A 16,034-nucleotide genomic window follows, 5' to 3' on the forward strand; every position below is an offset into this window, starting at 1 on the left:
ACATAGGCTGGAGGCAAAAACCTATAATCCAATAGCCATGAAGCAACCTGAGGGGCACTCTGTTCAGAGTGTCATAGGAGGTGTGTGAGGTTGCTAGGGACATGGCAGGGGCTGGCATGGCTGAGGTGGTGTGAGATGGACAGGTGGGAAGAAAGACAAAGAGCAGGGGTTTAGAGAGGTTCTCACTACATGGTCAAGCTGTAAAGTCAAAATTGGTTAGATGGTACAAATGTATGAAAACAAACATTTGCTTTAGGGTCTTAATTTGAAGTTAGGCTTAAGCATAAGTCTAGCAGTGTGGTTAAGGTTAGGTTTCAAATCAATTTTAAGAAGATAAATTGTAGAGGTAGGCTGGGCTTCCGACTGCAACTTGGCCAGTTGGCGACGGCCATTTAGAGAGGGGTAATGACAGGGGTCATTCCCTCGCTACTTGAGACATGCCTGAAGACAGCAGTGAATAAAGTGGAGAAATGTAGCTGTGAAATGACCAGGATGGAGTGGGCGGACAGCAGTGAGGTGGTAAAGCTCCATCAAGCCATTTTGGAATGAGGTGGAATGACAAAACATCACAGTTGAATGAGAATAGAGAGCGAGAGAGTGAGTCCCATTCTGAGGGGAAAATGTTTCAGAAAGGTAAATGAAGCAGAACCTTATTCCAGCCCTCGACAAACCAAAACTCCCCTTGTGTCTCATTGTCTGCATGCAAAGTATCAAGCCCAGCAGAGACAATCTGTGTCTGGGTAGAACAATGGCAAAAAAAAATCTATAATAAATGAACACCCTCGCCTTTCTTGCACTTAACATTCGCACGTCTTTTTTAACTTGCACGGACTTTTCTAATCGCAGCTTTATTGAAGAAAGGTTTCCTTACTATGACTGAGATACGTGGTTGTCTTACCTAGCTACCTTTCGACAAATGATCTCACTGTAAGTGGCTCAGGATAAGAGCATCATCTAAATGACTGAAATGTAATATGTAAAGATATGCGCATGCATGACTATGAAGATTAAAAGTACAACTGTTCATCTTATAATATTAGCCAGTCCAATGTACACTAGTGTAAAAAAAAATTAAACAGTGATATTTTCCGATGAATTGAGGCTCCAATAGAATCTGACACTACAGGCGAGTAGTATGCATTCCTTTACAGAAAAACATTGGCTTTCATGTAAGGATTTATTTACCTTACCGAGATATCACATCAGACGACAAAGCAATCTACGGAGACCCAAACGTATGTTACATATTACTGTGAACTGTGAACTTCCCTTTATATACCTTCCCAAGAGCCATTTCCATAGAACACCATCATAAAACATAGGCTAGGTTCAGCATTATTCTAGTGAGACATTGTGGAGGCTGGTAAGCGACTCCGTAGCGATGCATTGAGATATCAGAGTAAAAGGTTGGGGGGGTGACGCACTTAGAGATTGCATCCGTGGTGACGGCGGCGGGCGGGCGCCTGTATAATTAGTGCTGCTGAAGTCATCAAAGAGAGCCGGTAAATGGAGCAGAACGTCTCCTACAAACCAAAGCTCTACATTTCCTTTCACACAACAAACTAACGATCGCTGCGTTGAAACGAGCAATGTGGCAACATTACAACTACACATGCCAGACCTGGGTTCAAATACAATTTCAAATCATTTCAAACTACGTTATCTGTGCTGACAGTACCTGGCGTAATGGACCAATGGAATAGTCACAAAACTGCAAACCCTGGCCCTCTGGCACCACAGGCAGACTATAGCAAACGCTCAATGTATTTTGAAAGACCTCAAATAGTATTTGAACCCAGGTCTGCATCAAACTGGATCTCTGCTGGAGACTGCGGAGCGGTTGAGACGTTTCCATAATTCCATACGTCAATATTGTGTGCTTTGGTAGTAAGCCTAGGACTTGGTTTGGTTATACAATTGGGCACTGGTTCCATTGAAGACCTTGATGTTTCACAGAGGTAACCAAAGGTTCAATAATGTGTCAGGAGTACAGTGATGGTGGTGTGCCGACATGGAAGTGAACCATAAAGCTCTTGTCCCATAACAACACTAGTTGAAGAAGTGATTTCATAGTGCCACAACAACACATTGTGGAAGGTCCAAAAATAAGAAAGTGGAGAATCATGGAAAAAAATTCCCTGCAACAATTCAGCTCATTTCGAGAGTACAAACGATCCAGCAGCAACTATAGTTCAGCTGAAGTACATTTCATTACATTCTCCTCTGCTTCCCCAGCAAAAGGAAGTCAGACACAGCTGTGGGGGAGATGGCTGAAGACCTTGTCATTACTTACAGTAACAAGGTGTTGCTTAACGCCTGCTCTGCTTCCCTCACGCTATGCTGTCTGTATCAGTCAGTCCATGGAGAGGGAGGCACCACCCACAGACCAGAACAGGCCCAGAACAATGCAGCTGGAAGCTCTGAACACAGTAGAGCAGCTGGGAAGTGCAGATGTGATCACACAACTGAGCCTGCGAGCAATGTGTGTCTATGTGTGTGTGAGTGGGTGAGTGAGTGAGTGAGTGCGAGTGTTCCTGCTCCCATGCGTGCATGTCTGTGTGCATGCATGCGTGTGTGTGTGTACATGTGTGTACTGTACATGTGTGTGTGTCTGTGCGTTGGTGTCCTCACAACTTCATTAGAGAGGAGACCTTATCAGCTCTTTCATTTCCAGAAGGTTCATGTACAAACATCACTTATGCTCATATTCTAGGTTGCGTTGGAAGAGCAAATAATCAGGGGTAATGTTTTACAGATGTTTTGGGTGTTTTTAAGTTGATACTAAAGCCCCAAGCAGCTTCAATTCACATATGAAAATCCATCGGTGTGTGTGTGTTCCCTCTCCCATCCGTGTGTGTGTCTAGAACCAGACATGATCAGACTGAACTGTCATGAATTAAGGGGTAATATTTACAACTCTGGCTACGCGATGAGTTATGTTCCCTGCTCAGCCTAGTCACAGACTAATCACACAGAGAGACAGAAACAGGTGCAACACGATCCACTGAACAACAATTTCACAGACAAGGTGTCTTCGAATCCTTCATTACATATCACAATATGGCTGCGTTTACACAGGCAGTCCAACTCTGGTCTTTTGCCCAGTTATGGGCAAAAGATCTGATTGGTCAAAAGACCAATTATTGGCAAAAGATCAGATTTGGGCTGCCTGTGTAAACACAGCCTAAGTGACACTACTCCCATGTAAAGCTGAGGCCTCACATAATAGTAAGAAGACAAGACGTTCATTTCTTTGCCCAAGGATCCCACTATCCCCCTAATTGAATCCTGCTGCATGTTCACCACAAACATCCACCATTGTGTTAAACATTTAATATCAACCATGGGTGACAGCTTAATGAAGATCCGTGGAACACCACAGCGAGGAATTTGCAAAGCCGGGTCTTATGCAATAGGAAATTAAACGTATGGGGTTTCGATGGTTGGCCAATTCTGAGTATTCGTGTGGTCTCGGGCTCCCAATCCTGTGGATTGCTTTTAATGTTTATTAGTAGCAAACGCCAACGTATGGTCACACCAGGAAATGCCTTAAGGTGGAACATCTACCAAACATTCATCTAGAAGTGTCAACTTCCACCAGTACTGCAGTACAAGTTAGTTGTCATATAGATTGCTGGGACCACTCCTATTGTGAAACAAGCTTAATATAATCAAATGAATTATAATGCACACATAAACAGCGTACCATGTGTAGTAGTAATTAGGGATGCACGATATACCAGTGAACATTTCGGAATCGGACGATATTAGCTAAAAATGGCAACATCGGTGAGGTCCAGTTTAACGCCGATGTTAAAAATCAATGTCACTAGACGTGCAACACAGCATTCCTAACCTAGCCCACAATGTCTGCTGTGTGGATCAAGCAGTCAACAAGTCCAGCAGTCATTTGAAAGAGTAAGAACATTTCAGAGAGACAACTCAAAAGGTGAAATCCATTAAAGCCAAGAAAATGGATTTCATTGCCCTTGACAAACAACCATTCTCTGTCGTAGGTGATGTTGGCTTTCGCCGACTGATTGAGCAGCGGTACACACTACCAAGTGCACTATTTTTCAGATGTTGCCCTACCGGAGTTACACAGTCATAGTGTCACTGCTATTAGCTTCACAACATACATACTATGGAACACTGTTTGGGTCTTTGCGTGTCAAAAAAGATACAGTAGCACTGTCAAAGCTGTATATAAAAAGTCTGCAAACAAGCAAACACCGGCAACGAACAATGTGTTTATAATAACGCGTTGGTAATAACCACAACTTCTGGGGTAGCTAGCTTTAGCTTGGTACCTAGCTAGCACCAATACGACCAGCCTGAAAACAATGACCAATAGAAACTGCAGTCATTTTCATTCTTAGCAATGATTTAGGAATCCTTGTGAGTAAGTGTTAGCTAGGTTGCCACTTGTTGTTTGCCTATTGAAAATGAACTTGAAAATAAAAGGCTTGCCAGCTACTTAATCCTGTTGCCCAAAACTAACTTATAAGCAGTCAGCTAGCTTCATCTTGCTAGTGAGGCTCGACCGAACCGGTTATGTGTTGTGAAGCTAGCCACAATAAGGATTAGGCACAATAGTGGAATTTGCTGTTTGCCTTCAAAATAAAAGTATATCATTGACAGTGATGCAAATGAATACAAATAGTATAATTATGCCATACTTTTATTTTGAAGGCTAACCGCAAAGTCTACTATTGTGGCTAATCCTTATTGTGGCTAGCTTCACATAAATGGGTCCGACCACCATTAATCAAATAAGAACGGCCTTATAACTTAGGGTTATTTCAGATGATGACACCTAGCTATATAGTTAGCTAGCTAACTTTAGCTACTGAAACAGATTGTCGTTTTGCTATGTTTTTGGGGAAGAACATTGTTTGCATCCATGAGCTAGCTAGCTTTTTTTATGACCAGCACTGTAGGTGAGCGAGACAACTTTATCAGCATCATAGCATACGTATCGATGAATCGTTGTGACATATGAAATACGAGGGTTAGTGTAATCAATGTGTAGTAACTACGTAAAAAATGTATGAATGCGTTCAATTATTTGAAATACGAGTGATCAATCAATGTGTAATGTGTAATAATGTGTGTAATGTGTAATAACTACGTAAAAAATGTGTTTTTTTACACGCAAAGACCCAAACAGCGTTCCATAGAAATCCTGGTTGAGAATGAAATGACTGAACAAATGAACAACGAAACAGCACAGCAAGTAAGTGAAAGAAATAGGTTTGATTATGTTTTACTGGTAATGGTGACATATGTAAATGCCCAAAAAATAACCTTTTAGTCAGTGTGGTGTGTGTGTGTGTAACCTTTATTTAACTAGGCAAGTCAGTTAACTTCTTATGGCTGCAGGGGCATTATTGAGTAGTTTGGATGAAAAGGTGCCCAGAAGTGCCCAGAGTAAACTGCCTGCTCCTCAGTCCCAGTTGCTAATATATGCATATTATTAGTAGTATTGGATAGAAAACACTCTGAAGTTTCTAAAACTGTTTGAATGATGTCTGTGAGTATAACAGAACTCATATGGCAGGCAAAAACCTGAGAACAAATCCAAACAGGAAGTGGGAAATCTGAGGTTGGTCGATTTTGAACTCAGCCCCTATCGAATACACAGTGGGCCAAGTTGCACTTCCTAAGGTTTCCACTAGATGTCAACCGTCGTTAGAAACTTGTTTGAGGCTTCTACTGTGAAGTGGAGCCGAATGAGAGGGGAATGAGTCAGGTGTCTGGCAGAGTGCCACAGGCTGGTCACGCACATTTCACATGAGAGGGAGCTGCGTTCCTTTGCTTTTCTGAAGACAAAGGAATTCTCGGTTGGAACCTTATTGATGATTTATGTAAAACAATATCCTAAAGATTGATTCCATACATCGTTTGACATGTTTCTAAAGGACTGTAACGGAACTTTTTGACATTTCGTCTGCAACTAGTGAACGCGCTTCGTGAGTTTTGATTTGTTTACCAAACGCGCTAACAAAAGTAGCAATTTGGACATAAATTATGGACATTATCGAAGAAATCAAACATTTATTGTAGAACTAGGATTTCTCGGAGTGCATTCTGATGAAGATCATCAAAGGTAAGTGAATATTTATAATGTTATTTCTCATTTCTGTTGACTCCAACATGGCAGATATATATAAATGTTTTCTGAGCGCCGTTCTCAGATTATTGCATGGTTTGCTTTTTCCATAAAGCTTTTTTGAAATCTGACACAGCGGTTGCATTAAGGAGAAGTACAGTGCCTTGCGAAAGTATTCGCCCCCCTTGAACTTTGCGACCTTTTGCCACATTTCAGGCTTCAAACATAAAGATATAAAACTGTATTTTTTTGTGAAGAATCAACAACAAGTGGGACACAATCATGAAGTGGAACGACATTTATTGGATATTTCAAACTTTTTTAACAAATCAAAAACTGAAAAATTGGGCGTGCAAAATTATTCAGCCCCTTTACTTTCAGTGCAGCAAACTCTCCAGGCACTGTAATATCTATAATTCCATGTGTAACACTTGTATTTTTATCGACATTTATGATGAGTATTTCTGTAAATTGATGTGGCTATGCAAAATCACTGGATGTTTTTGGAACTACCGAACGTAACGTGCCAATGTAAATTCAGATGTTTTTATATAAATATGAACTTTATCAAACAAAACATACATGTATTGTGTAACATGAAGTCCTATGAGTATCATCTGATGAAGATCAAAGGTTAGTGATTAATTTTTATCTCTATTTGTGCTTTTTGTGACTCCTATCTTTGGCTGGAAAAATGGCTGTATTTTTCTGTGGCTTGGTGGTGACCTAACCTAATCGTTTGTGGTGCTTTCGCTATAAAGCCTTTTTGAAATCAGACACTGTGGCTGGATTAACGAGAATTTTATCGTTAATATCGTGTAAAATACTTGATTGCTTGAGGAATTTTAATTATGAGATTTTTTTCTTTTGTTTTTAATTTGGCGCCCTGCACTTTCACTGGCTGTTAACGGGATTGCAGCTCTAAGAAGTTTAAGAACAAATTCTTATTTACAATGACGGCCCAGACGATGCTGGGCCAATTGTGCGCCACCCTATGGAACAACCAATCATGGCCAGATGTGATACAGCCTGGATTCGAACCAGGGACTGTAGTGACACCTTTTGCACTGAGCTGCAGTGCCTTAGACCACTGCATCCATGTGTGTGTGTTAACTATTTAACTGTACTAGAATGCTTAAAAGGCCGCAAAAATGTAAAATATTGGTTATTGGTATTGGTATTGGGTTTTTTTGGCATGGAAAATATTGGATATCGGTATTGGTATTGTTTTTTTTTTGGTTGGGAAAATATTGGAAATCGGTATCGGCCAAAAATGTCATATCGGTGCATCACTATTAGTAATTGCAGTTTAATTGCCAAAGTCTATACAGTGGTTGAATTGAGCAATAAGGCCCAAGAAGGTGTGGTATATGGCCAATATACCACGGCTAAGGGCTGTTCTTATGTTTCCAAGCAACGCAGAGTGCCTGGATACAGCCCTGGCCATATACCACATACCCCTGAGGTGCGTTATTGCTATTATAAACTGGTTACCAACGTAATTAGAGCAGTAAAAACAAATATTTTGTCATGCTGTGGTATATGGTCTGATATACCACGGCTGTCATCCAATCAGCACTCAAGGCTCGAACCACCCAGTTTATAAGGGGCTGAATAGACTGTTCATTCAGGTGGTAGGCAATTTCCTCTAATGCAGTTGTATAACACATTCATAAGTGCTTATCAGACCATACTCATTATCATTGAAATAAATCAGTTGATAAAGCATAGATACAACCAAGATAAGGGTAACATCATACAAATGACAAATGAAAACAATCAAAATTATTCTAGACGGTATATTGAAAACACGTCAATTTCCCACACCATTGCATTATAATACTTATGTATCCATTTTCACTAACAATCTATAGTATTTACGACGGATATGTGAGAGAACACCTCAGTTATTTTAATGGTTAGATATATTTCCCTAAAAAAACACTGAAATTGTCCATTATCCGATAATTACTTAATAACAATTTGGCAGTACTAATTCAGCAACTCAACAGCACTGAAAACTCTGTGTTAATGTTGGTATGGAGTTGGCGAAGTGGTCTGATAACACACACACACCTGTGTGTACAGCACCCATGCATGAGCGTACGCACAAACACACACACACACCCACCCACCAAACACACACACACACACTCGCAAACACTCACACACACTCAGTCACTCTAGCTCAATGTAAACTGTTGAGGCAATTTAAAGAAGCCTTGGCAGCCTGTTAATGGTTTGTCACAGTCTAACGGGTTTAGATCACTTACAATGGAGTGGGGGTGCTAAGCCCCATAGCTCACGGTTAATTGTTCAGAACCTGATTCTCTGAGAGTTGCTGTCTGACTGAGGAGTGGCCCATTAGAGCCGTCCTGGGGCCGTGACAAAGGCCATTGCCTGACTTTATGAGGACAGAGCTGCTGTTGCTACAGCGGTCAACAAGCAGGGAGATGAGGGACATTCAGGACTGCTAGGGGGAATAATACATTGTGATCCGGCGACATCAGGATTAACAGGCCACGGCAAGTGACTAGAATGTGCATCGGGCAAAAATGGGTCAAGTAGCTGACTAATAAGACTACTAAACAAGCTATCAAATGAAAATGGCCTTAGAGAAATAAAATTAAAATAATAATCTCAATAGCAAAAAAAATGTCAGTCTGAAAGAGCCTTCTAATGACGCAGTCATGCCTGAAAAGCTTTCCTGAATGGCTACATGTTCGGAAAACTTGACCCAGAATATGTTTGACAATTTCCTTTTAATTAGACCTTGAAGACAAGACTAATTTCAACTGCCATCCAGAGAGCTACATTAATTACTGTCACAAAGTCCATTCTAGGTGACGATGAATCACAGCAGCATGTTGGGGGAACAACAGGCTCTATTCAGAATAACTGATAAAACACAGACACATGAAATGTGAGCTACAGTAAGTCTCTCTCTCTCTCTCTCTCTCTCTCTCTCTCTCTCTCTCTCTCTCTCCCTCTCTCCTCCCTCTCTCTCCCTCTCTCTCCCTCCCTCTCCCTCCCTCCCTCCCTCCCGGGTGATTCACAGATGGTCTGGGCTCGGCTGGAGCAGGGCAGGCAGGCGGCCCGTTCCACGGACACGCTGCTCACAACAGAGGCAGGCAGGTCATTTATTCTGCTAAATGACTGTGTCATCTGTCAGCCTTTATAAACAAGTGTTTGTGAGTTATGGGCAATTTAGCTAATCACAACACTGAGGGATGTGCCAAAGACCAAGAGGCCTCACAGAAGTGACAGCACGTCGGGTTGCGGCTGAGCGCCAAGCCACACCTAGGCGGATCCCTGTGACTTACAGTTGAAGTCGGAGGTTAACATACACTTAGGTTGGAGTCATTAAAACTTGTTTTTCAACCACTCGCCAAATCTCTTGTTAACAAACTATAGTTTTGGCATGTCGGGTTAGAACATCTACTTTATGCATGACACAAGTCATTTTTCCAGCAATTGTTTACAGACAGATAATTTCAGTTGTAAATCACTGTATCACAATTCCAGTGGGTCAGAAGTTTACATACACTAAGTTGACTGTGCCTGTAAACAGCTTGGAAAATTCCAGAAAATAATGTCATGACTTTTGAAGCCTCTGATAGGCTAATTGACATCATTTGAGTCAAGGAGGTGTACCTGTGGATGTATTTCAAGACCTACCTTCAAACTCAGTGCCTCTTTGCTTGATATCATGGGAAAGTCAAAAGAAATCAGCCCAGACCTAAGAAAAAACATTGTAGACCTGCACAAGTCTGGTTCATCCTTGGGAGCAATTTCCAAATGCCTGAAGGTACCAGGTTCATTTTTTCAAACAAAAGTACACAAATATAAACACCATGGGACCACGCAGCCGTCATACCACTCAGGAAGGAGTGTCTCCTAGAGATGAATGTACTATGGTGAGAAAAGTGCAAATCAATCCCAAAACAACAGCAAAGGACCTTGTGAAGATGCTGGAGGAAACAGGTACAAAAGTATCTACATTCACAGTAAAAACAAGTCCTATATCGACATAACCTGTTAGGCCGCTCAGCAAGGAAGTAGCCACTGCTCCAAAAACACCATAAAAAAGCCAGTCTATGGTTTGTAACTGCACATGGGGACAAAGATTGTACTTTTTGGAGAAATGTCCTCTGGTTTGATGAAACAAAAATAGAACTGTTTGGCCATAATGACCGTCGTTATGTTTGGAGGAAAAAGCGGGAGGCTTGCTTGCCAAAGAACACCATCCCAACTGTGAAGCACGGCATACCATATAATGGTCCTCTCTCTCGCAGCATCATGTTGTGGGGGTGGTTTGCTGCAGGAGGGACTGGTGCATTTCACAAAATAGATGGTGTCATGAGGGAGGAAAATGTATAGATTTTTATTTTTTATTTAACCTTTATTTAACCAGGAAGGGCTCATTAAGATTTGAAATCTCTTTTTCAAGAGCGTCCTGGCCAAGATAGGCAGCACCAAGTCATTACAAAATTACAGACAAACAACATGAAAAACTACAAGTAATCTAATAAAAACAATAGAAATCGCAAGAGTATAACAAAATCATAAAACAGCAAATTAAAAACATTGACAGGTCAGGGAATCAGTCTCAAGATCATTCATCAGTGATTTAAAAATACCAATCGGGACAAGTTCTTCCAGTTTAAAAGTATTTTATAAGGCGTTCCAAGACAATGGCGCAGAGTACATGAAAGCCCTTTTACTAAATTCAGTTCGGACATTTGGAACAGTTAGCAGGATTAAAGTCCAGCGAATGAAGAGAGTACCCACCACATTTCTGAACAATAAAAATACCCAAATAAAAAGGTAGTAAACCCAAAATGGCATTGTAGATAAAAGTATACCAGTGACTGAGCCTACGAGTGACTAGAGAGGGCTACAAAGTGCAGTGGTGTGTAAGGGTTTTGCAGTTTAAAATAAATCTCAAAGCGCCAAGGTAAAGGGTGTCAATTGATCTCAAACACTGAGCGGAAGCATTCATAAATAAAATATCCCCATAGCTGATACTAGCCTCCTTCTGGCTTCAAAAGAAAAACAGGCCTTATTCCTAAAATAAAATCCCAATTTCAGGTAAAAAAAATTTGTAAGTTGTTGAATATGCAATTTAAAAGAGAGGCCGTCATCAATTAAAATTCCAAGATATTTATATGAGGTTACAGTCGCAATCTCATTGCCAATTATGTGGATATATTGAAGCAACATCAGTCAGGAAGTTAAAGCTTGGTCGCAAATGGGTCTTCCAAATGGACAATGACCTCAAGCATACTTCCAAAGTTGTGACAAAATGACAACAAGTCAAACTGTTGGAGTGGCCATTACAAAGCCCTGACCTCAATCCTATAGAAAATGTGTGGGCAGAACTGAAAAAGCATGTGTGTAAGGAAGGAGGCCTACAAACCTGACTCAGTTACACCAGCTCTGTCAGGAGGAATGGGCCAAAATTCACCCAAATTATTGTGGGAAGCTTGTGGAAGGCAATGCTACCAAATACTAATTGAGTGTATGTAAACTTCTGCCCCACTGGGAATGTGATGAAAGAAATAAAAGATGAAATAAATAATTCTCTCTGCTACTATTCTGACATTTCACATTCTTAAAATAAAGTGGTGATCCTAACTGACCTAAGACAGGGATTGTTTACTAGGATTAAATGTCAGGAATTGCGAAAAACTGAGTTTAAATGTATTTGGCTAAGGTGTATGTAAACTTCCAACTTCAACTCTATGTGACCTTCTGCCTCTCTACTAATGACAACATGGGCTATTTTCTGACAACCAAGAGGTTGATTTCCAGTGTGAGAAGGGAGCATTGCAGGACAACTAGGATAATTAGATACTTACAGCATACCGTATAATGATCCTTTCTCTCGCTCTTTTTCTCTGAAACTCTGAATTCTCTGCCATCAGATGAGCAGGTTTGTATCGACAGAATCATTGGCCGGTGTGCTTGGCAAGTGTAATGAAATAACAACTCGAGTGTGTGTTCCCATGGACCCGAGATTTAATAGAAAGGTTCAGATGTGTATGTCCTCAGATGAAGGAAAGATGACAAATGATGTTTTTTTTTTAAATGTCTGTTGTAATCTATGCCTTGTATGATTGAAATTCCCCTATCATCCTAATTGAATCACTCTTTTGTTGCTGAGAACTTGTGGTGTATTGAAGGTTGAAAAAAACACAAAACGTTTGAAATTGCCACTTTAAAATGTCCGACTTGATTTACCCTAACGAAAAATGTATAACCCCCTACTATTTTTTTAAACTTGAATTATAATCCACATAATACTTCACATTCCCTGTTGCCGTAGGATTATTTTCTTGCTGTAGCAAACTGGCTCAAATTAAGATCCTGCATCTGTACAGAGCTGGCAGGTCAGCCAATAGCACACAATTCCAAAGGCACTGGCTTTTTGTTCTCTGAGAGAAGTGTTAGAGCATGTGTCTGTGTATACTGTGTGTGCTTGTGTGTGTGTGTGCGCATGCACAATGTATGAGTAGAGAAGAGCTCTGCTACAGTATCCTATGTGTCAACACAATGTGGACAGGCCTGAAGGCCCACATTCAACAAGATCTCCCATGTACATATCCTATCACAACAGATCATTGGCCTCTGGTTCAGTAATCAGTAAAGAGGGCTTTAGTCACAAACACATACAGTGCTCACACAAACACATAGACAGCACTCACAGTCACAGATACGCACACACACACACACACACACACACACATCTTTAATCTAAGATACCAGATGTTTTACGGACTCCTGACCATTATTCAGTGTTTTTGTTGTTGTGCACAATGTCTCCAACATCATTTCCTATGACTGAAAACCGCTTCTGGAGATCAGAACAGCGATCACTAACCTTGATTTGGACTTCAACGAGTCTGCAGCCCTGGACATTGTGCTTACTCCGGCCCTAATGCCCAGGACTCGAAAGACTGAGTATATCAAACGCTAAGAACACTTTCCTCAATTCATCAGGACATGGACTATACAAGGTGTCGAAAGAGTTCCACAGGGATGCTGGTCCATGTTGACTCCAATGCTTCACAAATCAAATCAAATCAAATTTATTTATATAGCCCTTCGTACATCAGCTGATATCTCAAAGTGCTGTACAGAAACCCAGCCTAAAACCCCAAACAGCAAGCAATGCAGGTGTAGAAGTACGGTGGCTAGGAAAAACTCCCTAGAAAGGCCAAAACCTAGGAAGAAACCTAGAGAGGAACCAGGCTATGTGGGGTGGCCAGTCCTCTTCTGGCTGTGCCGGGTGGAGATTATAACAGAACATGGCCAAGATGTTCAAATGTTCATAAATGACCAGCATGGTCGAATAATAATAAGGCAGAACAGTTGAAACTGGAGCAGCAGCACACAATTGTATCAAGTTGGCTGGATGTCCTTTGGGTGGTGAACCATTCTTCATATGGGAAACTGTTGAGCATGAAAAACCCAGCACCGTTGCAGTTCTTGACACAAACCGGTGCGCCTGGCACCTACTACCATACCCCGTTCAAAGGCACTAAAATCTTTTGTCTTGCCCATTCAACCTCTGAATGCCACACATACACAATCCATGTCTCAATTGCCTCAAGGCATAAAAATCCTTCTTTAACCTGTATCCTCCCCTTCATCTACACTGATTGTGAGATGAAGTGGAAGTGGATTTAACAAGTGACATCAATAAGGGATCAAATCTTTCTCCTGGATTCACCTGGTCAGTCGATGTCAAAAAATTAAGCCGGAAAGGATGGCTGCCATTTCATTGGCTCTTAACCAACCTTGCTATTTTGTAGGTGTTTTCATATTGTTTGTAACTCATTTTGTACATAATGTTGCTGCTACCGTCTCTTATGACTGAAAATAGCTCTGGACATCAGAACAGAGATTACACACCTCGAATTGGACAAATCATTTTCTTTAATGAGTCGGACAGGAAGAATTTTCTCCAAACACCCAAACAGGCCCTCATCCCCGTCATTCGCTGGAGAAAGAAACTGAGATTTTACGGAAAGAGATCGGGGTGCCTTGTGAGGATCAGGTGATGAGTGGCTAATCTGACTCTGCCATCTGTACTGTGCCAACGTTCAATCGCTGGAAAATAAATGGAACGAACTGAAAGCACGTATAGCCTACCACCAGGACATTAAAAACTGTAATGTCTTATGTTTCACGAGTCGTGTCTGAATGACGACATTAATAACATACAGCTGGCGGATTATACACACTATCGGCAGGGTAGAACAGCAGCCTCTGGTAAGAGACGGGGCAGAAGCCAATGTATAGTTGTAAACAACAGCTGGTGCATGATATCTAAGGAAGTCTCAAGGTTTTGCTCGCCTGAGGTAGAGTATCTCATGATAAGCTGTAAGACCACACTATCTACCTAGAGAGTTTCCATCTGTATTTTCCGTAGCTGTCTACATACAACCACAGACCGATGCTGGCACTAAAACCGCACTCAATGAGCTATATACCGCCATAAGCAAACCAAGAGCTCCAAGTGGCGGTGACTTTAATGCAGGGGAACATAAATCAGTTTTACCTCATTTCTATCAGCATGTTAAATGTGCAAACAGAGGGAAAAAACTCTAGACCACCTTTACTCCACACACAGAGAACAGCGAGTACAAAGCTCTCCCTCGCCCTTCATTTGGAAAATCTTACCATAATGCTATTCTCCTGATTCCTGCTTGCAAGCAAAAATTAAAGCAAGAAGCACAAGTGACACGGTCTATAAAAAGTGGTCAGATGAAGCGGATGATAAACTACAGGACTGTTTTGCTAGCCCAGCCTGGAATATGTTCCGGGATTCTTTCGATGGCATTGAGGAGTACACCACACCAGTCACTGGTTTTATCAATAAGTGCATCGAGGACGTCGTCCCCACAGTGACTGTACGTACATACGCCAACCAGAAGCCATGGATTACAGGCAACATTTGCGCTGAGCTAAAGGGTAGAGCTGCTGCTTTCAAGGAGCGGGACTCTAACCGGAAGCTTATAAGAAATCCCGCTATGCCCTCCGGTGAACCATCAAACAGGCAAAGCGTCAATACAGGACTACTTGGACGTGTACTCCGAGCATGCACTGACCAAAAGGCAAGTGTCTTCACTGACATTTTCAACCTCTCCCTGTCTGAGTCTGTAATACCAATGTGTTTCAAGCAGACCACCATAGTCCCTGTGCCCAAGAACACTAAGGTAACCTGCCTAAATGACCACCGACCTTTAGCACTCACGTCTGTAGCCAAAAAGTGCTTTGAAAGGCTGGTCATAGGTCACATCAACACCATTATCCCATAAACCTTAGAGCCACTTCAATTTGCATATCGCCCCAACAGATCCACAGATGATGCAATCTCTATTGCACTCCACACTGCCCTTTCACACCTGGACAAAAGGAACACCTATGTGAGAATGCTATTCATTGACTACAGCTCAGCGTTCAACACCATAGTGCCCTCAAAGCTCATCACTAAGCTAAGGACCCTGGGACTAAACACCTCCCTCTGCAACTGGATCCTGGACTTCCTGACAGGCTGCCCCCAGGTGGTAAGGGTAGGTAACAACACATCCCCCATGCTGACCCTCAACACGGGGCCCCTCCTGTACTCCCTTCACTCACGACTGTGTGGCATCGCATGACTCCAACACCATCATTAAGTGTGCTAACGACACAACAGTGGTAGGCCTGACCACCGACAACGATGAGACAGCTTATAGGGAGGAGGTCAGAGACCTGGCAGTGTGGTACCAGGACAACAACCTCTCCCTCAACGTGATCAAGACAAAGGAGCTGATCGTGGACTACAGAAAACGGAGGGCCGAGCATTCCCCCATCCACATCGACGGGGCTGTAGTGAAGCAGGTCGAGAGCTTCAAGATCCTCGTGTCCACAT

General features: G+C 41.9%; 1 protein-coding gene across 1 annotated transcript in view; it reads right to left on the reverse strand.

Moving 5' to 3' along the window:
* LOC112266044 (RNA-binding motif, single-stranded-interacting protein 3) overlaps positions 1-16,034 on the reverse strand; it is a 273,548-nt gene that overhangs the window by 244,282 nt on the left and 13,232 nt on the right. The window lies entirely within an intron of this gene.

Source organism: Oncorhynchus tshawytscha, linkage group LG13, assembly GCF_018296145.1.
Source record: "Oncorhynchus tshawytscha isolate Ot180627B linkage group LG13, Otsh_v2.0, whole genome shotgun sequence".
Taxonomy (NCBI): domain Eukaryota; kingdom Metazoa; phylum Chordata; class Actinopteri; order Salmoniformes; family Salmonidae; genus Oncorhynchus; species Oncorhynchus tshawytscha.